This window comes from Falco punctatus (genome assembly GCF_963210335.1).
Source record: "Falco punctatus genome assembly, chromosome: 3".
Taxonomy (NCBI): Eukaryota; Metazoa; Chordata; class Aves; order Falconiformes; family Falconidae; genus Falco; species Falco punctatus.
Window position 1 is genome coordinate 36,227,188 of NC_137582.1, and position 22,311 is coordinate 36,249,498.

General features: G+C 38.8%; 1 long non-coding RNA gene across 4 annotated transcripts in view; it reads right to left on the bottom strand.

Annotated features, from left to right (window-relative positions):
• The window catches only part of LOC308061632, a 158,597-nt gene that overhangs the window by 23,837 nt on the left and 112,449 nt on the right, over positions 1–22,311 (bottom strand). For all 4 annotated transcript variants that reach the window (XR_013927301.1, XR_013927302.1, XR_013927303.1 and 1 more), the window contains one exon: positions 1–22,311. This exon is cut by the window's left edge and continues 23,837 nt beyond it; it is cut by the window's right edge and continues 18,521 nt beyond it. This is a non-coding gene — a long non-coding RNA (uncharacterized lncRNA).

Consider the following 22,311-nt stretch of genomic DNA (forward strand, 5'->3'; position numbering starts at 1 on the left):
CTGCTACTTTCCAAAACTTTAGAAATAACATGCTAGGTTATTTAAACAAAGTTAAAAATAAAGTAGCCAATCCTTTAAAAGTATGCATGCTGAAAGGTAATGTGTCATTTTAACCTTACACACAGAGAAATACTATCCTTCTGGCTTCTACTCTTTGCATAGGGAAAACATTCATGGAAAAGGGCGTCCATTTCTCTTACTCATGACTTAGTGGTCCTCTTGGTTTGTAAAGAAATTTCAGGAAAAGCACCTCCAATAAAGTCTAAACCTCATGTATCATGTAGTAAATAATACTGTTACACCTATCACATTCTACACATATATGTTTAAGATTCTGGTCTTTTTCTGTGTTTTGATTGCCATAGGTCTGTGCAAAAAACCCCATCTGCTGAAGTCTCTGTATTCTGCATCTAACTGGAGATAACCATGGTTACAATGCCAAGTGCTAAGCATGAAATTGCAGGCTTTAGATGCAGCAAAAATGATATATTGGCACTCTGGCGTACACAGACACATCTGCACCAGATCCCGTATTTGTGTACTAAGAACAGACTGTTTACAAGATAAGGTGACTGACATTCTTAATTACAGATGCATACCTATAGATAAAAGAAGATTATTATTTGCATAACCTGATTGCTTACTCAAATATTATACAGTGCTAGAGCTAATAACAAGGCTTTAATAACTTTGAGACCAAGAGGGGTTTTTTTGTTGTTTGGTTTGTGGTTTGCTTGTTTGCTTGTTTTTTTTGTGGAAGGCACATGATACAGTTTCTTTCAAGAGAGTTCTCTCCCAGTGTCTCTATACTAATATAATTTTACATTGACGGGATACAAATATTCAAACATACACACTCAGTCCAGGAAAAGAGAAAGTGCAAGACATATTCACATCTAGGACTTGAAGCAGAAAGTATTCTCAGATTTTTTCTCATCACTTGAGAAAGAGATTGTCATTCTGTAATTTAACACAGATTTGTTATCCTGTTACTTATAAATTAATTCTTTGAATGTGACAATTCTAAAAGAGAAAGAAGAAAAGGAAGGAAAAAAAAAAGTAGAGAGATAGGACCAGGACTGGTTTAGGTTCTTTTCCCTAATTCTTTCCTGCAGCATTTTACTAATGAGATACACAACAAAATTACATCACTCATGCATTATTTAACAACATGCCCACTGGAATTTCTACAGCTTGAGCTTAGATGACTCATGAGCTTGAAATCAGGGAAGCTCTAGGCATTTTAGGTTTCAGAACATAGAGAAACCATGTACATGTTTTTCTACATCCATTATTTTTCAGTAACTAGATTTTTTCATTTCATTCGAACTAGCTGGGGAACTGAACATGTCCTTGGAATGACAGTTGCAGAAAAGTGATCTGAACATGACAACTGACTTTCCACAGTAAGATGTGGTGTTTGGGTAAATTCCTGAAAGTTAGTTGCAGAAATTACTATTTAATGAATAAGAATTTTTGACAATTTAAGAGAGAAAATTTGCCCAACTGAACTAGAAAATAAGTGTCAAATACATACGTAATTGTGTTTACAGAGTCAGAAGTTCACTTATTAATGCCCATCCTTCAAAATCTAGACATGTCAATATTATGTTACTAGCAGCTAACAAGGAAACAGCAGTGAGTTTGCTACCACTAGCAGCCTCTACGCTGTTGTTTTCCTGTTAGGTATGTTCTCCAGGACAAGCTTGGATGCCTTATCAACTAAACTAACTATGAAGGACACATCTGAAGTAAATGGCAAAATTAGATTCCCCAGCTGACAGTCTTTAAGTTTGAAATCTAACAAAACTGATGGTAAAATGCAGCATAACATTCAGTGAGGTCTCTGTCTCATAATCACATCTCAGATGATTCACCCGCAAGCAGGAGGGCAGCTTGATAAAGATTAGTGACACACAAAGAAAGCAAAAAACATTTTAAAACCCAAGCATGACAGGTTGCCCTTGCTCAGTGCAGTGTCAGAGCACATTTTAGGGCCAATCTTTCCTTACATAAACTGGCCTGCAAGAAGCTGGTCGATCCACTATGTGGAAATTTCCTTCTCACAGTTCTGGTCATTGGGAAGGACTCCTCAAGGCAACATCCAAATGCAGGCTGCCATGAACTGCCAAGGGCAGAGACCCTCACACACGCAGGGCCATTTTCTGCAAGGCACAGCTTCTTTCTGCTGCCTGAAGCCCGTGTACAGCTGGTGGGGGGGATTGTGTGGCCTGATCCTCTCCATTAGCGACTATTCCTGTTCACTGGGAGCTGCAGAGGGCAGCAATAAAAGTGTTGCGAACAGGACTGACAGCTTTTTCAGCCTTCTGCTCAGCTGAGACTGTAAGCGCATCCCTTGGCTGTGCCCTGAATATCAGCTGAAGTGGGGCATGACATTACAATATATACATATATACATACACATGCATCTCTAATATTGGCGAGCACATCACAGCCACACAACACCACTATTTGCACAGTCAGATGCCAGATACTGTGTACAGCCCTTCGCTTTCAGGCACACTGGTGTGATGTGGAATCCCCCGATCAGTGGAGGAAGCCGGCTGCATAGGTGAAGCCGGCCTTGAGACAGCTCAGTCCAAAGGTTGCTCCCTTGGCAGGCTATCTCAACGGCTGCAGAAAAATTGTCTTCTCAGATAACTCAGACCTAAAGCAGCGAGACCTCTTCTCTTTGCAGACAAACTTGAAGTGAAAGGCAAAGCAGAGGAGTCACAGAGAAGATAGCGTAATGTGTTTCTTGTACCCCAAAGCCCCACTGACACGGGCAGCTGTGAACTTCACACTTGCTTTTGGAGTAACATTCAAAGTCATGGCACACAGTAATCATACAACCTAGAAAGCCCCAAAGTACAATTCAGGACTTTCATGGGGCTATTTTGCTTCCTGCGGAGAAAAAGGAAAAAAAAAATTAGGCGTCTCCACTGATTACATGTTTACTTACTAAAAGATTGGCATCTCACACAGCCAAAGGGGTTACCGTGCCAAGGTTGTCTTGATGGGGGCGGTGGGGAGACATGGCCAGAGACAAGACTCTGTGACACAGACGATCCCTTGTACTTTAATGAGGCAATGTTAAGATCTAGCTTATTTTCCTTTCTAAAGTTCATTAAAATCATTATCTTCTTAGCCTCTTACCACTTCAGCATTGACTTTGCCTTGATTATAATAAAACCAATGGGATTTTATCCTGCCATTTATTTGTGTAGGATAGTTCATCCTATTTACCTGTTCTTTTAGAGTTTATCCATCCAGCTGGACATACATACAGGGTCCACCTCTCTGAATTGTCATTGCCATGAGGTATTATTGCAGTGTAAACAACACATAATCATTCATCCTACTCAAGGCCAGCAGGTGACTGCAAATACAAAATCAATATGACAAAGAAAGAGCAGTGGAGTGTAAAGATGCAAAGATATATGTAAATGACTACCAGATTCTTAAACCTCAATGAGATGTTTTCTTATGAGGCACTGAAGTTGTGTGTATATAGGATGACAGAAGGCTATAGACTCCAGAGCAATAGAAACCCCAGAGTACTGGCAGATCAACAAGAAATGATTAGACAGAAATATACAAGTTAAATGAAAAAAATTTCCATATTACTCCGAGCAGTGCTTATAGAGAAATACATAAGCTTTCGAATATTAAACAGACACATGAAAAGATCTGTTTTCCTATAGCAAATTACAAAAGAATGGAAGCAGTTTCTATCTTCTCATGCTTCTGGACCCCTTGACAGGGTCAGCAGTAGACTAGTGACACAACTGAGCTGATAGAAAGATCTGGAATTGCCACCATCCTAGCTGAGCCTAACCTAACCCCAACAAGTATTGGCCAGGATTCACACTGTACCGCAAACTTTCCCAAAGGCTACAACAGCACAGTGAGATCACAGAGCAGAATAGATGAGCTTTTAATGTAATTGTCACTAAGGAAGACACATTTCTGAGAGGCAGAACCAGTGCAGCCAGTCCTGCCGTTCCTCTCACCGAGGCAGGATTTGTTGCATGTGTACGTTAGGACCATAATCCAGAATTAACATATTACCATTTGTCTTCTTTGAGTCCTTCTCCTGTAGCCACAGTTTCTGTTCTGGTGACTCTCTGATATCTACCTTGAGTTCTCAAGCCATTTTACAATGACATAATAGCTAGTCAGACTCTCAGTAACCCAGGAGTAAGTTTTTTTCATACAGATATTCATAGACTTTCTGTTAGTAAACAGAAAAAAACACCTTCATTACTCAGCAGTATGCGTTATCTGCAGATACAGACACGTAGAAGTTTACTTCAGATTTTTCATTTACTGAATACCTCAGTATCTGAGCTGAGCCACTGCAAGCTCCCTCTCCCCCTGCAATTCCCATTGCCCCATGATCCCCACATCACTGGCAAGGACCCAGGAACACAATCAGAGGAATTTGTTGGATTCAGAGCTGCCTTGGAAGGGAACCTACACACTGGAATTATATGTGGATTGCTTCTTAGGACTGGTATTTTAAAGAGGCATAGGTAATGCAAACGTCTGAGGGGTAACTCAGAACTTAGCAGCTCTGTGGGGCCAAAATACACCTTTCTCTGTGCAACTTAACTGGGGTAAACACACAGTCTTTTGGATCACAACCTAGTCTTCCCTTTTTCTCTTACCATGGCTATCTTGCCTTACTATCTCCACATCCTCTCTCTCTGCTTCTGGATAACTTGACACCAAATAGCCCAAAAAATTAGCTGTGTTGTGTCTTTCATCTAACATATCTTAAAAGCCACCTCTCCTTCTGGTGAGTTCTTTTCTCATACACAATCATCTTACTCCTTCTCCAGCTTGTTCCTCATGTTTCCTCTTTCCAGCCTCTGCTTCTCCAGAAGCTAGCCCAGGTCCAGTCACGAGAGGATCTCATTTTCTTTTCAATCTACCTGTGTCATGTTTTTCACATGTGAACTCCAGACCACTACTCCTTGGGGCTGCATGGCTCTGCTCCTCTCTCTCTCTTTTCTTACCCTGAGTGTTGTTAGAGAATTACATGCAGAGGCTGATACTTACCTCTTTTACATGTACCTAAAGCACAGATGCTGAAAGAAAATGGAGTTTTGCTAGTATAACACAGTGGACACAAAACATCCCTGTCTCGTTTCTTGCTGTGGCAAAAGTCGTCCCAGATTTTCCAGGTTCTACTAACCATATCACATCTTACTTTTCAAGTCAACACCTACAGTAGATGCATGTGTTCATCCTAAACAGGAAGAGAGTGACCAGACAGGGAAGGAATATGAAGAGGAGATTGCCTGCAATGAAAGTGTGAGAAGGGGAAATTGTGGAAGAAAACTATACAGAGTTAGAGGGTTTTAAACTATGTCACAGGACCACTGTTAAGTATTTTTTTCTGTCTTTTTTTTTCTCTCCTCTTTTTTTCTTTTTACTCCATCCTTAAAACTCACTGGTAACTATAAGGTCTATTTATTTTTTTTAATTTTCTTTGCTCCAAGTTCTAGACATGGAACAAACAATGCTAGACAAACACATAACAAAATTACAATGCTTGTCTTCAGAAGCTTATGATCTTCTGTAAGTTTTAAAGAAAAAAAGCCTATCAATACCAAAAAAAGCAAGACATCTGCTGTCATCATTGTAAGCACAAGTCTCAGCCCAGAAGCAGATGCGTTTTTTTACAGTTTTCCAGGGCATCACTGCCAGGTAACATTTAAAGACACATTTAAAAGAGAACTTCTTTACTATATTTATAAGGAGCTCTTTCAAATGACAAGTAAAATAAGAGGGAGCAGAAAAATGCTTGTCTGAAAATGTACTGTCAATGACAGTATCTAGCTGATACCCCTAGGCCAGTGAAAGGTAGGGGCTGACCTCCCAGTACTGCCTAGGAGATGATAGATTGGATATGGATAGGATGCGAAGGCTTTTGGATTTGAGGATTCATGTCACATCACCAGCTAGTATTAAAGCATCTTCTCTTTTCATCTCTGCCTGTATACTTGATCATTTATACTGTTTTATCCATTTAAATTAGTTTGTTGGCTCCTACAGATCCTTCCACATGTTGGCAAAGCTTTATGGACACCTTTGATATCATATAAACTATAAATAATAATAAAATATCAAGCTGCTTAATTTTTTGTCACTGTAAGTGCTTCCTTCAGGTCATATTATGAGTACCTCCATTCCACAAAGCTTAATCCTCATTGTATAGGAAATCAATAACAAAAATATTACCTGGAATAATTTTCAGTTGAGAAAGTTATCAACATGATTAAAAGTAGTAAACTGAAATTTTCTGGCTTTCATGGTTCTGAGATGTGTTTCTTAAAAAGTGACTTATTTTTCTAAAGAAAAAATAATTTAAAAACCAAACAACAACAAAAAACCACACAAAAAACCCTCCACAAAATTCTTTTTGTGATCCCAGTTACCTGTCCATGTGTTTATGAAAAGATAGTTAGGGAAAAGTAACTTTTCCTTCATTGGAGGAAGAAACTAGTTTGCTTTATGCATTCAGTGATTATTCTTCATTTGTGATCTGTTGCATGTGGCCCTTCCAAACCCTCTGGGTTTTTAAATGACTTTGATAGCCAAGATTTTCATTTTTTAGTTACGTGAAAAAGGTTTCACCATTTTTAATATTTCCATTTTTTAAGTGGCATCTATTGTCTCTGACTTTTAAACAAAACTCAGGATTAACTTTGACAGTTTTTCCCTTTGGTCCGCCACTATGGCCAAGCGCCAGATACAGATTTTGGTAGGAAGCAGCTGAGCCAATTTATTGCTTCCTCATGGTCAGTTCTGTTCTGTGGAACTTCACAACCTCTACCATTAAACCAGTTCATCCTGAAGGACAGATTTCTCCTTCATTAAATGAATCATAATCATTTGGAGCAAACAGCTATGACAAGGTTATATTTCGTGCCCTTTCCTTAAAGGTGAGATTTCACTTGCATCATCCCATTCTGTGCTTTATCCACTTTTCCTCTCCCATTTTCCCCAGGATAGCATGCACCATGCCCAGAAGAGCGTGGAGTCCTCTTCCATAGTTCAACGAGTTAGAGAAATACTGGAAAACACTGTATTTTACTTTTTCAGTCTTCTTTCACCACAGAAGTTTTTTAAGGATTTACTCTAAACAAGATGAAAATAATCTATGAAGGTGTAAGTTTTTTGCATTCTTAATAAACAAAGGAAGTTCCCACAACAATTATCTGGTTAAGCAGACAAAATTGGGAAATCTAGCTGGCCTAATTTCCATTGGATGTGCAAAACAGGGAGGAAAGGGAAAAAAAAGGGGGAAGGGGAAGGAGAAGGGGAAGGGGAAGGGGGGAAGGGAAGATTAGATTTTGTCCAAGAGCTTGTTTGCAATCCTCTCTTCACAGCAAGTAACTCCTTGTTCACCATAAATTATTGTTCTGAATACAGGTATGGAGTTGAAAGACTTTTTGTCCCTTAAAATAACAGACGGAGCTTTTTTCTCTTTTCTTCTTAGTATGCCCTAGTGGGCCTTATATCTAGTATACACATACATTGATTATAAACAAATCAAAAGACTTGCAGTTTTTATGGGGAAACATTTGCTAACCAATCAATACAGGCTTTCAGATTTATGTTTCTGTTTTTACAGTAATAAAATCTTTAATGTTTGGGTTAATTGATTCCTCTATTGGTACTACATATTATACATTAAAGTTGACTAACAGGACAGGTGTTTTTTCAAATACAGAAACAAAAAGACTCATGACAAATTGGAAAAAAATTAGCAAAGTTCTGTTCCTTTTGATCTGTGGTTTGAAGACTGTTGTGCATAGTATTCAATTAATAGATTGACTAAAATATATTAACATAATATTCAAGAAGCATGTGTTATTCAAGTTGATATGTAGTTAAATACAAATCGTTAGAACAAATCAAAAATTCTGGACTTTCAGTAATTCATTCTAAAGCAACCTTATCTACTGGGAATGTTTTTAAATTTCATTCACCAGTTACCTAAGATTATTACACATATGTGACTATGGGAAAATAATTCAGTTTTTAAAAAAGGTATTCAATGCAGCATGCCTAAATATTTTGAACAGTGCCACAACTGCAGTTTAATCCTCAGTAACCTGATTTTTAATTTTCATCTCACTTACAATGATGTAAATGAAGAGAAAATCAAGTGTAGTTAGAATGAAATTACATGCAAGCGTACATTATGTGTCAAGGTCACTTACAAACTGGGGAAAAAAAGAAACCTCAAAGCGATTGCCAAAAATTCTCTTGGGGAAAATGTAATAGAAATATTTCAAAGAGATGTATTCCTCTAGATATTTATACTCCCTTATACTTAGACAAGTTTAGACTACACTAAAGGACTAAAAGAGCTTGGAATCTGGTCTCCACTGGGAAAAAAAAAAAAAATGTTGTCTCTGTTCCTGTTTAGGTCACTCACTGCCAACAGTGACCAAAGTAGACTGTCAGGCAGTCTAGGCTGTCTTAGCTAAGCTATATACTGTAAACAAGAAACACTGCACACAGACCTTTGGGAAGTGCATATGAAAGTTATCCAAACTGCAGACCAACACAAACATCAGCTGCACCCTTGCTCATCTTCAAAATGTAGAGAACAGCACTAGAACAATAAGAAGTTTGGGGATGGTGTATAGAGATTGATTTGCCAAATAGCTTTTATTTGACTCATGATCATCATGAATTATTAGGTGCTCCTTACTTCATCCAGACAATTCACACACACACAGCATGGACTTTTTTGCAGGTACAAGCATGCAGCTTTCTGAGGAGTGGTGCCCTGTCATAGTGGTGCAGCCATGCATGTTCTGTCAGCACACTGCTTGCACTCACAGCAGGGCCTTCTTGAAACTACTAGAATGAAGTTATTTATTTCCAAGATTCAGCTCTTTCTGAGCATGCAAGCAAGAGTGATCCATCCTGTAATGGTGGCAGTCATTGATCCATGCAAGACACATAGGTGATGTTTCAGCACTGGTCATTCTCCTTTTGGTGGCACATTCTAGCATGTATGAAGGAATCCCAAAATTAAGAGCCCATTGCAATGAACATTTTCTTGGTGCTAAAGGAAAAGAATGGCATGATGCAGGAGAGCTTGCAGTGCATAGATCAGCAATTGTCTTTATGCCTCTGCAGGAAAATTGATTCTTCAGCTGGAGAACATCAGGCTCCAGGGCTCCAGGAATCAAGGGAAAGAATTATTCAGAAAAGCTAAGAACAGGTCAGAAACAATCTGAAGATGAGCACTGCAGTAAGTTGAAATAACAGATAAACTGTAATGCCTGTGCATTCATCATTCTGTTTTGGGAAACCAACTCCTACCAAGCACTCTGAGCATGACTTTTATTTATGCCTCCCTGTTATAAATACACCTGGCCAGGACTACAGCTGGCATAAATCAGCTTGGCTTCAATGGAGCAACACCGTATTACAGCAAATGAGGATCTGGCCCCGTGGAAATATTGTATGTCCCTTTTGTGGCATTCTGATAGTTCTGAAATCAATGCTTCATTTATCTTCTGTCCCTGCTACAATGTCACTCCTTGCTGTACTTGTGTTGCTTTGATCCTGCTGGACATAGCAGCAATATGCAACTGAGGCATACTCCCATTTGCCAGAGAGCACTCACTGTTCAAAGCAGTTCTCCAAAAGCTTTTATTTGTTCCATGCTCTACTTAATATTCTTCTAGTTTCCTCTCACAAGCAAGCTGGTCCCATTAAAGGTAGCAGAGGTCTGAGACCTGACCCCGCTCTATTCCCTAGCTGACACATCCTCATTTTCACACGCACAGCGTCTAATTTCAAACAGCTGTTTATCCATTCCCATGTCCTACCCTGTGTCACTGTTTCAATAGGCAAAGTCAAATGCTGTCACTGATCCTTCCCATTTATTCTGTACTAATCAGAAAGGGGATATGCACCGGATTCAGTCTGCCAATAAATAAAAAACAAAGAGAATCACACACAATAATAATGAATAATGTTTAAAGTCAGGAGCACACTTTTAGGGCTACACTGATGTTGCTGATGACGATGCTGAGCGCGGACTGCAGTAAAGAGAATTGGGAAGATAAAAGAACTAAGTAAATATTAATACAGTTACAAGCATAAGAACAAATTAATACTAACAAAGGAACTGACAGTGTATACTAATGGAGGAACTGATAATGTATCATTCATCTCAGAAAAAATGTCCCTGCTACCCCTTTTGAAAGACACTTTAACACTGAGTAAAAAATAACCTCTAATAGCTCACTTATGAGCTCTGAGTCACTTTCCATAATGTATCTACCTCCACCCACCATTTTTAAAGGGATTTTAGGATTCTAACTTTTCCTCACAGTTGTAGATAAGTTTAGGTGCCATGCAAATATCCCGTTGGAATTTTAGACTTTTAGCCATCAAGAGCTTTGTATATTACTGCTCCTCTTCCAAATTTTTTAATTCTTCTTACCATGAGTGTGAAGGGTAGGAGACATAAAAAAGCCACGAAGTCAGGCTAGGGGATTATTACCAGTAAAGCCAAAAAGGACAATTATTTTAGCAAATTAGGAAAGAGTAAGACCTCTAGCCTATCTGTGTATCTACCAAAGTGCTAAATCTTGTTTAGATATATGAAATAAAATAACCACTAAATACAGTTTTTCAAATGTTATTTATACAAAACCCCCTATCAAAGATACTATTAAATTATCCAAAAAGAGATCTGAATGTCTAATTAACAGCTACAACTACAGTGATGATCTATTTTGTGCAAATGTCTTGTCACCGTGGCGACAGAGAAATCCAGATTAATAAATCCCATGCCTCTGGTGCACTTCTCATGAGTTGCAATACCACTAACAAAAGTTGGGGGAAGTGTCTCCTGTTCCATGAAATACCTCGAGGGAGGTCATCTTAGGACTCTTCAGGCAGTGTTATTAGCCCTAAAATATCCCAGTGCTCTGAAGCACCACCCTCTGAACTGTCAGTACGTTTGCCTACGTGCCAGCCCGAAGCATTCACTGATATACTTTGCCTCTCAAGAAAGAAACTGAATCATTTCTGCTAGCTTACTTGGTGCTCAAAGTAAGAAGGGAATTTTGCTGTTCTCCTTTGTCTTATTTCATTCTGAGTAGCTTCCTTTTCTCATCCTTGGGAGATTCATGTCCTATCTGGAATAAGATGCCAAGAGGTTATGTGGTCCATCTAAGACTTAGCTAGACAAGGACCTGAGTGATGCCATTCACTGTTGAAATTGGCCCTGCTTTGAGAAGGTAGTTGGACTAGAGGACACATCCACCAAATGTCCCTTCCAAACTTAATTTTTTTGATCCTGTGTATTTTTTATATCAACACTATCCATTTGTGTGCCACCAGTATGGATGAACATACTTTGCACAAAACAGCTTTTCAGAGAGTTTTGTTCACTTTACACAAACATATCCTTTCTCTCCAGCTCTCAGATATTTTATACAATTTTAGACTAAATTATCGTAGCTTCAAGTACTCTATATTTTTGCTATAATGGCTTCCACCATTGACAAATTTTTCAGTAAATAATTTCAAACATGTACTTGTTACAGGCAACACACTCTATATGCCGTACATGAGTAGCTATACTAGTCTGTCTTTTCCATCACCCAGCATTTCTGTCCAAGGAATTATTACCCGAGTAGGCTTTTGCTTAATAATGTCTTCATAGATGTGACAGGTAGTGTTGACTTTTTATTGAAGTAAGGTAGAGATATGTTAAAATCCTGCTGATGCTACAAATCTACACATTTGTATTAGCCAACATAAATAACATCCGTTATCGTTACTAATGATTTTGGGTATTCCATACGAAAAATATAATTTTGCAACAATCACTTACAAAATCTACTTTTTTTGTGGATACCTGTTTCCCTGCAGTCCATATGCCAACAATTGCTACAAAATATTTTACTTCCCTGTAATTCCTAGTTAGTCTATGCCTGCATCTTTCCAAGGCCAAGCACCATATATTTATTGGAAAGTTGCTGTTGATTCTGTCCTAGCTTATAGACTTCAATACATGCTGGAGAATGTATTAAATCTGGATTGAGCTTTAGCATTAATATGGTTTGAATGTATATGGTTTACCATTTCAAAATCTGTAGGTTTTGGTATTCTTTTTGTTATTTCCTTATAAAAGCACTCTTCAAAATATTCACTCTTTGCCTATGCACACAATATTCATAAACAGAGTTGTTTAGCCTATACTCAGAAAGAAAGAAAAAAAAAGCTGAAAGTATAATTTTGAAGTACTAAAACTGTTGTTGATATTATTATACTAATAGTTTCAGACAAAATAGAGGGGTTAAAGTGGAAAAAACCCAGACATTTCAGTTTTGACAAACAAATACAGAAGTGCATTTTAAAAATAAAATAAGGATTGAGTATGTTCAGTAGACCCTAAGAAATTTTATGTATATACATTTCTGAAAGGCCATTGAACCAAAAGATCTATTATTTGCACAAGTCTACTCATGAATACTAAGTGCCAAATCTTCCTTTTTACTTCACTCTTTCTTTCAAATATTTGAATTAAGATATCTTCTTGGGTGTGTCCGTTTGTCAGTTTTTCTATCTCAAAATAATTATTCCTAATACCTGGTGGTTTTCTTGTTGCTGTACACTGAGGATTTCATAAACAGGACTTTCAGCAGGCACTGCCACTCTAGACAAAGCGACTGCCATGGATGTCAGATTTCCTCATCTGTATTATGCAGCCAAGTGGTGTTTTAGGATTTTCAGCATTACACAGCCTTTTTTGAAACTCAGACCAAATACATTTTGAAACCAGATTTGATAGATTGTTGTCCATGTGAGCTGTAAGTCAAACCTCGTATTTAAAAAGGCTACATAAACACATTTTTGCTTTACTGAAATGCCTAAAGGCAAATGCTTAAGGCTCACTAGTCGTAAAACATCGGTACCACTTTGTATTCACCAGCACTGCATTGTCCTCATCTCAGATGTGTTCAGTATTTCAGAGTAAGATAGTCACTAATTTAGATTTCATGGAATTGTACACTTTTAAGGACAGATTCAGGCAACCCCTTGTTCCCAGAAATGTCAGAAAAAGTGCAACATTCAGCTATGCATCATTGATGCTTGATTCTATCTATTCCATAGAAAGAAAATCACCCAAATTCTCTGAACATCTCATTAAAGTACTCATTTATTAGAAGCTAACTTGTACAAGGCATTATATAGAGACAATGCTTTCTTTTGGTTTTTGACATTTGAGACTCCTTTGAGAGAGTCTACTGAGCAGCAATATTGTACTTGATACACGTGTCTTTCTGATGTGGTTAGAATCAAGATGTTCAAAGGAAACTCCAATATTAAGATGTTACCTGCCATTATCCTAGCAACTAGGATAGTTCAGCATTGGTGCAGCCTCACCTCGAGCACTGTGTGCAGTTCTGGGCCATGCCATTTCAGAAGGATGTGAAGGTCCTCGAATGGCAACAAAGCTGCTAAACGGGCTGGAAGAGATGTTCTGTAATGAGTGGCTAAGGACTTTGAGCTTGTCTAGCTTGGAGAAAAGGAGGCTGAGGGTTGACATTGCTCTCTACAGTTTACTGAAGATGGTAAGTGGAGAGGGAGGTGCTGATCCCTTCTCCTGGGTATCCAGTGATAGGACATGGGGGAATGGTTCAAAGCTGCACCAGGGGAGGTTTAGACTGGGTGTTAGGAAGCATTTGGTCACCAAGAGGGTGGTCAAACACCGGAACAGGCTTCCTAGAGAGGTGGTCAATGCCCCAAGCCTGTAAGTGTTTAAGAGGTATTTGGACAATCCCCCTAATCACATGCTTTAATTTTGGTCAGCCCTGAATTGGACAAGCAGTTGGACTAGATGAGCATTGTAGGTTCCTTCCAACGGAAATGTATTCTATTCTGTTCTGTTCTGTTCTATTCTACCTAGTGAAAATCTATCAATTCATAGAATATGATGTAAGGCACCATTTTTTTCAGTTTACTTATTTTTTATTCCTTGTTAGCTCACCAAGTAAGAACATTCTTAATACTTGTGGTAAATACATCATAGTCAAGCAAAAATCATGGAGTTCAAATAAAGTATCAAGTACTTCAAGTGTTCTATTCCATGCTCAGAATAACACATACATCGCAAATATCTGGCAACATGTGAATAGGAATGAGGAAATGCAAACAATTTATGATTATTTCCTGAGAGCTGTCAGAGAGGCAAGTTGAATGTTTATATTCCCTCATATTTAACAGGTTTGTCTGTGAGTTTGAGTTCAATGAGTTAGAGGGAAATCTAGGACCTATTATCTAAGAAGAATAAAACTCAAAATATTTCTGAACTGCCTGATGTTTTTAGGTTGCCTACACTTTGAGCGATTTCCATCTGCTAAGTGAATATGAATTTTCTCACCCCTTTTTCAGACCAGCACTGACTGTCCAGAGGAGCTTTGTTGTATGCTAGAGAAAATCTTCACAATTCTGTGTTAGAACTTCAGAGGGAAGATTGTAAAAGGTTGTTAGGCTAAGAAGATCCTTCAAATTACTTGCTCAGGAAGAAAACCTCAAGTGAAGCAAAGGCTCAGTCAGAAATGAGTATGAGCACAGTTAAAATGGAAAACAGAGCTATTTTAAATTGCCAGTTAATTAGTGAAGTCAAAAGAATTTTCCTAGTATTCTTTAAAGAACATGTTGTCCCTGGTTAGTTTATACATGCCAGAATAACAATACGTTTTCACTGCACACAACTACAGTCCAGGTGATATTTGTGGACTGTTTATAGCAAAGAGAAGGCAACCGTCTTGGCACGGATTGGACATGTGAAGGTTTGGAGACTTAATGTACAAGAACAGAGTGGTCTTTTGACCTTGAGAGATTGAATACTAAGCCGGGACTGTAAACAGAATACAAGAAGATGTTTCTATTAAAGGTTTTATGCCAGCTGAAGCATAAAATGAAAGGCTGAAAATGGGCATCATATTCCTTATGGTTAATTCTAGTTCTGTAGTCTTACAGTACTGCTTATGCAGTTTTGGTTTAGGACTGAGGCAAAGCTGCACCATGAACACCAGAGAAACAAGTGTGCACATGGCATAAATGAACCTGTCTGCTTTTCCACACCATTAGGAATGAGAACTGAGCAGAGGGAATAAAGCTGTTACCTGCACCCTCTTCAGAGACCTGGGGGTTATTGTAAGGGTATGTGTGGAAGTGTGACTAAGGTACTGGATATAGGTGAGAAATTCTGGTGAACAATCCCAGATGAGGCAGTGGAGTCTGTCTGTGCCATTTCTACAATCTGGCACCAGGGGACAGTCCGATGCACTGCTTTTTGTGTACCTTGTGAAGCTGAGATTTTGTGAGAGGTTAGCAAAACACTGAGGAGACTGTCACATTTTAGAGTAAGTACTACACCTTTCCCAAGAGCAGGATAAAGAGCCTGTAACTGAATTTTGAAGGTTGCAGCAAACAGTGTGGTGAGGGAGATGATTGGCAGAATGTGTGTGGACAAAGAGGCTACTAAACTTGCCAGCAATTGCAATGAGCCAGTGCCAGTGGATGGGAATGGGGATGAGGCTGAAGAAAACCCCCTTTAGACAGGTTGTAAAGAGAGAAGAGGGCATGATAACCTATACTGCACAAGTTACTGCCAGATAGCTCCCAGACGAATGAAATCAATAAAGTTTTAGGCTAATTAAACCATATCCCCTGTGCTTTGTCATTCTTTCTGCATGTCCAGCACAATGAATAATTTAAAATGAGACTGAAAATAGAGCTGTTTAACTAGCCTTTTAATCCTTTCTCAAATTAGTAGCACCAATACTTTTTTCATTCCTCTTTATTTCCCTTCCAGCATTATTTAAAGCACATTTGTGGTTTCCAGGTGAGTTTGCAGTTGATGGCCAAATGGGACTGCCATTTCAGCTAATACAGTATTAATATCTCTTTCTAGCAGTCCATCTTTTAATATGTAGTCAGCAGGATGGTCATTGGGGACCATATTTGAATGAATGCTGTTCCACTATATATATATCAAGCTATATTTATTCACATTGACTTTGTATCCTGCCTAGAATTCCCACCACTCATTTTACATGCTTCTCTTTCTAATGGGACAGCCAGATGCACTAAATGAACATAAAGGCATCCATCTTACTAAAAATGCGGTTTTAAGATGGAGATATTTAAGCAGATTTAATGTCCAGGAAGAAGAGCTGTACATAGGAATCTCCTTTTTATCTCCAGAACCTGTACAATGCAGATAACAGCAGTGAAAACTTCACGCCTGCAGAGAGCTGAGTCAGAAGGTTTAGTGTCTATAAAGTTGTTTTTAACTTGTGGCCCGGAGACCTCTACCAGCCTGTGAACAATTTTTAATGAGTCCATGAAGTGTAAGCAAAGAAGAGAAAGTTCCTCATGTCAGAAGGCTTCTATCCGGTCCACATATTTGTGCTTCTGCTGGAAAACATTTGGGGATTTGCAAATTCAGAAAATAAGACCTGCTCTAGGCCAATTTAGTGTCTCTTAACTGCCAGGATGATCAAGAAAGGTGATGCTGGTGGCTGCTACTGAAATATGGATACATCCTCTGAGAAGAAGACAGAGCCCACTGATGCACCCTGCCTGCCACACAAAATTACTCTTAGGTCTGAATAATCACAGTCATTGTTATCAGTCATTATCAATATGAATAAATCTGAGATATAAGAAATAATATGAGCTTCATTCCTACAAATGAGAAAACATAGAACAGAAGAACGAATCCAAACTGCGAACTAGGTCATGATTTTTCAAAGCAATTTAATATTATCTAGGATGTTCAAATGTTCAGACTACAGTTCACGTTACTTTCAATTACACTGAAGACACTCAGCACTTGTGCAGATCAGCCCTTGGCATATGGAGTCAAACATCCAGAAACCAAAGACAATGTGGTAAACAAAAAGGGGGCTTTTAATCTCTCGATTAATTCAAAGTGTCAACTAACAAAGCTGGGAACAAGAATCCAAACTTTCAGAGCACCTTTTACTTGATTTAACTAGGTGCTATTCCTTCTCTTCCTGTTTTCTAATTTTCATGGACTAAATGGACCTAAAAGGTCAAAGGTGTAAAATGACCATATGACAGTACAGCATTAGATTGTTAAATAATGCTCGACTAATGAATATGGAGGTTTAAGAGTACTTGTTTACCAAGGGTTTTCTTTATAATAGTATATTTTATTCCCTTATTTTTACTGTAAAGAGCTTTTAGCAGGAAAATTTCCTGCTTGATCAATTTACAGAAATACTATTGTTTGGGGGGGGGTGGGGGGGCAAATAATTTCTGTTATTTCTAGAAGGAAGGACAAGAAAAACACATGCTGAAGAGGGAAAAAAAAAGAGAAAAAATGTTTTCAGTTGGAGCTGCAGACTCCTGCTTGCAAACTCACTGCTAGAGGAAGGCAAACACATCAGACAGCCTTATCAGCCCCTTCATAACCTGGCAGATGCCAGAGTCAGGTTCTTTAAGTCAGTGCTGTTAGCTGCCCTCCTGGTCACAGGTCACAGTACTGTTACAAAAGATGAAAACTTAGCCAGTTAAATCGGTCTCTGTATTTAAACAGAAGGCAAAAGAATAAAATAGGAAAGAGGAAAACAACCCTGAGAAGGCAAAAGAAGCTTGAGAGAATTATGAAAGGAAAAAAAATTCCTCCTTTTGTTCTTGTAGTTCATAATTAATTCTAATTAGAATCTTACAATTGCTTTAGATTGATTTCTAGCTGCACCTTCATTTTGAACACCACTTCTAATGTTACCTCAGGCTATGGATGACATTAGGAGGCATAGTTTGTTTTCACTGTTTGTTACATTAACTTGAGCATACTGCAGAAAATGTGGATTGCAAGATTCTGCAAAATTTCTATGGCATGTGTGACTATTTCCAGCTTCTGCAAAATAAATACATAAATAAAGTAAGGAGATCAGCATCCTGCAAACAAGACCCTCCTTTACTGAAAAGAAGTGCAGAATTTCATAAAAAGATGCCTTCTGCAGAATGAATGACACCAGGATGCTATGGAAAACTAGTGAATGATCAAGCTGGGAAACACCACGAGACTGTGCTTGTGCTGAATCCCAGCTGCCATGATCCCAGCCCCACAATGAGTCTCCCAGGACTCCTCAGCCTGTTCCTATCTCAGGATTCTTGCCTAAACACCCTGATTCTCCTAGCTGCCTGTCTCCAAATATTCACCTGGGCAATCCCAGGTCTAATTGTCCTAGGTCTCTCTCTGATCTGTCACATTTTGCCACTTCTCTTCCCTTGGTCCAGCTTCACACACACACACTCCTTGGCCATTTTCCTGACAGCTCAATATACCTTTCCAGGACTCCACCTTCCAAAATCTGAGTCTCTGTCCTCAGCCCTTGGTCCAGCAGATTTTTATGGGAAGCAAAAGACACATATCTTGTATTTTGCAGTCTTTCTGCTTCTTTCTCATCTCCTCCTTTTCCTCCAAATGAAAGATACTTGAGTATTTCAAAGTAAAGCTTCTGAATCATATGGACAAAACAACCTATTTCCCCCTAGCATCATTCTCAGAAAAGCTTGAAACATTATGATGCAAAGATTCAGCTGGAGGCACAAATTGGCATGGAAAAATTCATCAGGAACAGCTAGAGTCTGGCTGAGTTATAAGTAACTGAAAAAAGGCATGTATCAAGGAGAATGCTTAGCAACCTTAGTGATAGGCAACACTACTTAGTTTTGCCTAAAATATGAATGCACCTGACAAAGAAAGGAAAAAAAATGGTAAAAGATAACTAAGAAATTCTAAAGATGTTGTCATATAAACACAGAGGGGAAGAGAGATTGAAAACAGCAGCTGCTGTACATTAATATGCAAAGCCACTTTTACAATATTAGATGTACAAACGAAAAAAACAACCCACCTGTGGTTACTTGCAAGCTTCTACATTGGAGTAATGAGTGTGTTCTAACTCAGGTGGCCAGGGGCCTGCAGAACTTGGGTATCAGGTATGCCCCCCAGTATCCAGCTCCAGGTGTATCCTCCCTCCAGGTCACGACAAGACCCGCATGTAGCAGTCTGCTCCCCGCAGACCCCTGCCTCCAGTGGAAGGAAGGTAGGAAGGGGTTCGCCATGACCTTCAGCCTAGATGACAGACACACCAGGATGGCTAAATATTACCATGGGGTATGTCTGCTCATTATACTTCATTTTTTCTAGCTCTTGCTCCCTAAACTGGCCCCAGTTTCAGTAACGGGTATTCTCACAAGCAAGTTTCAAGGGCAGGTGGCAAGGAGGATGATCAGAGACGTCACCTGTCAATGGCCCAGGTGTTTGCATGGCAATCTCCCCTTTTCCTAGGTGTTCACCTCTCTGTGGTCAAAGGCCCATTTCCACATGACCCTGCTGTGCAGCCTTCACTCTGATCTCTCAGGAGACTGCTGAGTTGTGAGGGAGAGCTGTGGAGGTGCCTGATGCATGGGGCTGGGACTGCCCTGGGTGCCCCCCTGCTGCCCTGCTCTTGGCTGGGTGGTGGAAGCCACTGGCCCTCATAGCATTGTGCCAAGCCCAAGGGCTCAAGAGGTTAAAAAGCAATGTGAAAACGCAAAAATTCCTAAAGAAAAAATGAGGTGACTGTAGATGGCAACTCAACAAAGCTATTTCAGGGAGCAGTAGGCATGGACTCCTCCACAGCTAGCTGATGACCTGCCTAGCAAAAACTCATCACACCCCTAATGCAGGGTGGCTATGCTTAGCCTAACAGCTGGCTAACTCCGGCTCTCCATTGTCTGTGTTATCTGCAGTATCTGCTTTGTTCTTATAAACAATGCAGAATTTTTCCATATATGACCAAAAGTGCCCAGAAAAAGCGATGCCAGGAGGAACAATGATAGCATAAATATGAGAGTAGTCACGTAAACAAGAACTCATGAATCCAAACGCAGGAAAGACTTCCTTTCTAAATATTTTGAAGGTGCAGGGAAAACCTAAAATATTCATGTCAACAATGGTTAAAAGATGAAATTTTAGTACAGAATTTTAGTTACCCAAATAGTTACTCTTCTTTTCCCATCTTTTTCCCAGCATGACCATACTTATTATGACCATGACTTGGTCCTCAAGAAATCTTGACAAAACTTTATTGTAGTATTCAAGGTGACAGAAATAGAGAGAACACAATGCAATGCAGAGGTCCAGAAAAATGCAGAGCTAATTCAGCTGCATGATTTTGCCAAGTTAAATTAAATCATCAGTTCATAGCACAGAAAACAGTAGCAAGATCCAACTGTGTATAACCGTTTCAGGTCTGATTGTGCATTCTCTGCACACTGACTTGTACAGAAGTCATTAGACTAGACATTTTTGTGCATAAAAAAATTAGGATTTGGTCTTCTACAAACTCCATAGGAGCAAAAGTAATTAAAATTTATGACTTCACAGTCTGACCATCCAGACAGCTGATCCAAAGACTCATATTTTAAGCAGAAACTTTTTGTTCGATCTCTGAACGAATTAACCTTGCCAATTCCTCTGTATTTCTGCAATAGCAACAGTATATTTAGGGAATCAAAAACTGTCATTGGATCCAAAAGCCATTGTCAGTCCATCTCTGCATGTATTTAATTCCCCATTCAAATTAAGTTCATATACACATACCCCCAGCAACTCCTCACCTGTCTGTTAATACTTGCCCATAAGCACTCTAAGTACACAATTTATTACTCAAAGGCATGAAAACACCCTCTATGTGACAAGCCATTTTCTCCCAGGAGAAAAAACTAAGGACTTAAACCTTTCTAAACCTCTTTCATCTTCATCTGCACTGATCCCCACCTAAATTACTGTTATGATATTATCTAGGCCAGATTAATTGTCAGATAACCAAGAATATATTTTTCAACTGGCAGAGCAATTGTTGCACCTTCTATTCTACACTGTGGCAAAACACTGTGGAGCTATGTTGTTCAAACATCAACTGAGTTGAGAAGCCCAAGTGCCTCACTCACTGCTCCCTAATTGACATGGCAGTATGACTGAATAAAACCTCACATTTCATCCTGGAAAAGAGGAAGACCAGGACTGCCATGAAATTCATAGCATACTCATGGTGACTGACCCCACTTGCCTGTGGTGTACCATTTCTTACTTTACACATCATTTATAATATTCACTCCCCAAATGCTGATAATTCCAGTAACGATCCAGCAGCATATATGTACTGGCAAAATGAAGTTTTAAGAATGCAACTCAAACCTCTCTGAACATTACAGAAAGGAAACCCTTTCAAACACCACCAGTAATGATGAGATATTTCACAGCAGCTGAAGGGTTGATTCTTTCAATTTTTCTTTTTTGTATGGATCAAAGTCTCTTCCATCATTTAAATAATTAGTGATCTTCTTATTTTATTTATGTACTATCCATGCAGCAATTTGTCTACATTTGTAACATGTCCAGATTACCTACATTTTCTCCATATACTTTGGCACAAAATTTACTTTCAGAATTCACTGCCTTTGTGAATTAACAGCAAGTCCGTGATTCAGAGAAACTGCTCCCTGAACCACAAACTTGTGTTTTACTTCTTTTATTAACATACTGCATTCTGACCGGTGTTATATAGCAGATACCCTAATTCACAACATAATATCAGTGACAGATCACAATGCAAACAGAAGAGAGCAGAGGAACCTTAAGCTTCTGCCTCACATGAGGCAGAACATAAAACCAAAGCAGCCTCTCAGAGATACTTCTGTGAGAATGTTTATGGGCTTTTCATAGTTTTTGAAATCAACCCCTTTATGATAAAGAAGAAATATCTTAAATGCAGATCATTTGTCAGCAGACAATACAGGTGTATATTCATATATCACTGACATTTCATGATAAGTCATTACACACACGTAAATGAGACACAAGATAAAGCTTTTACAAATGCAAGCATTGGCAACAACTGTAATAACAGTGACATTGGTTTAGACAAATTCCTCTGTTATCACTGCTGGAAACTGCAGAGGGCTACAAAAAAAAAAAAAAAAAAAAAAAAAAAACCAGCCAGAAAAACATACAACAAGGAAGTAGCAAAACATGACACATTATTTCTGGTATTGTATTAAATACTTCATTTAATTTCAAGGAAGTTTTAAAGTGTGGTTTTCAATAGCCTACATTAAAATGCATGTTATGTAGGAATGGGAACGTCCATTTAAAATACAGCTGAAAAGTAAACACTAAACTAAACATAAACCTTTCTGTAACAAACAGCTGTTGGGATC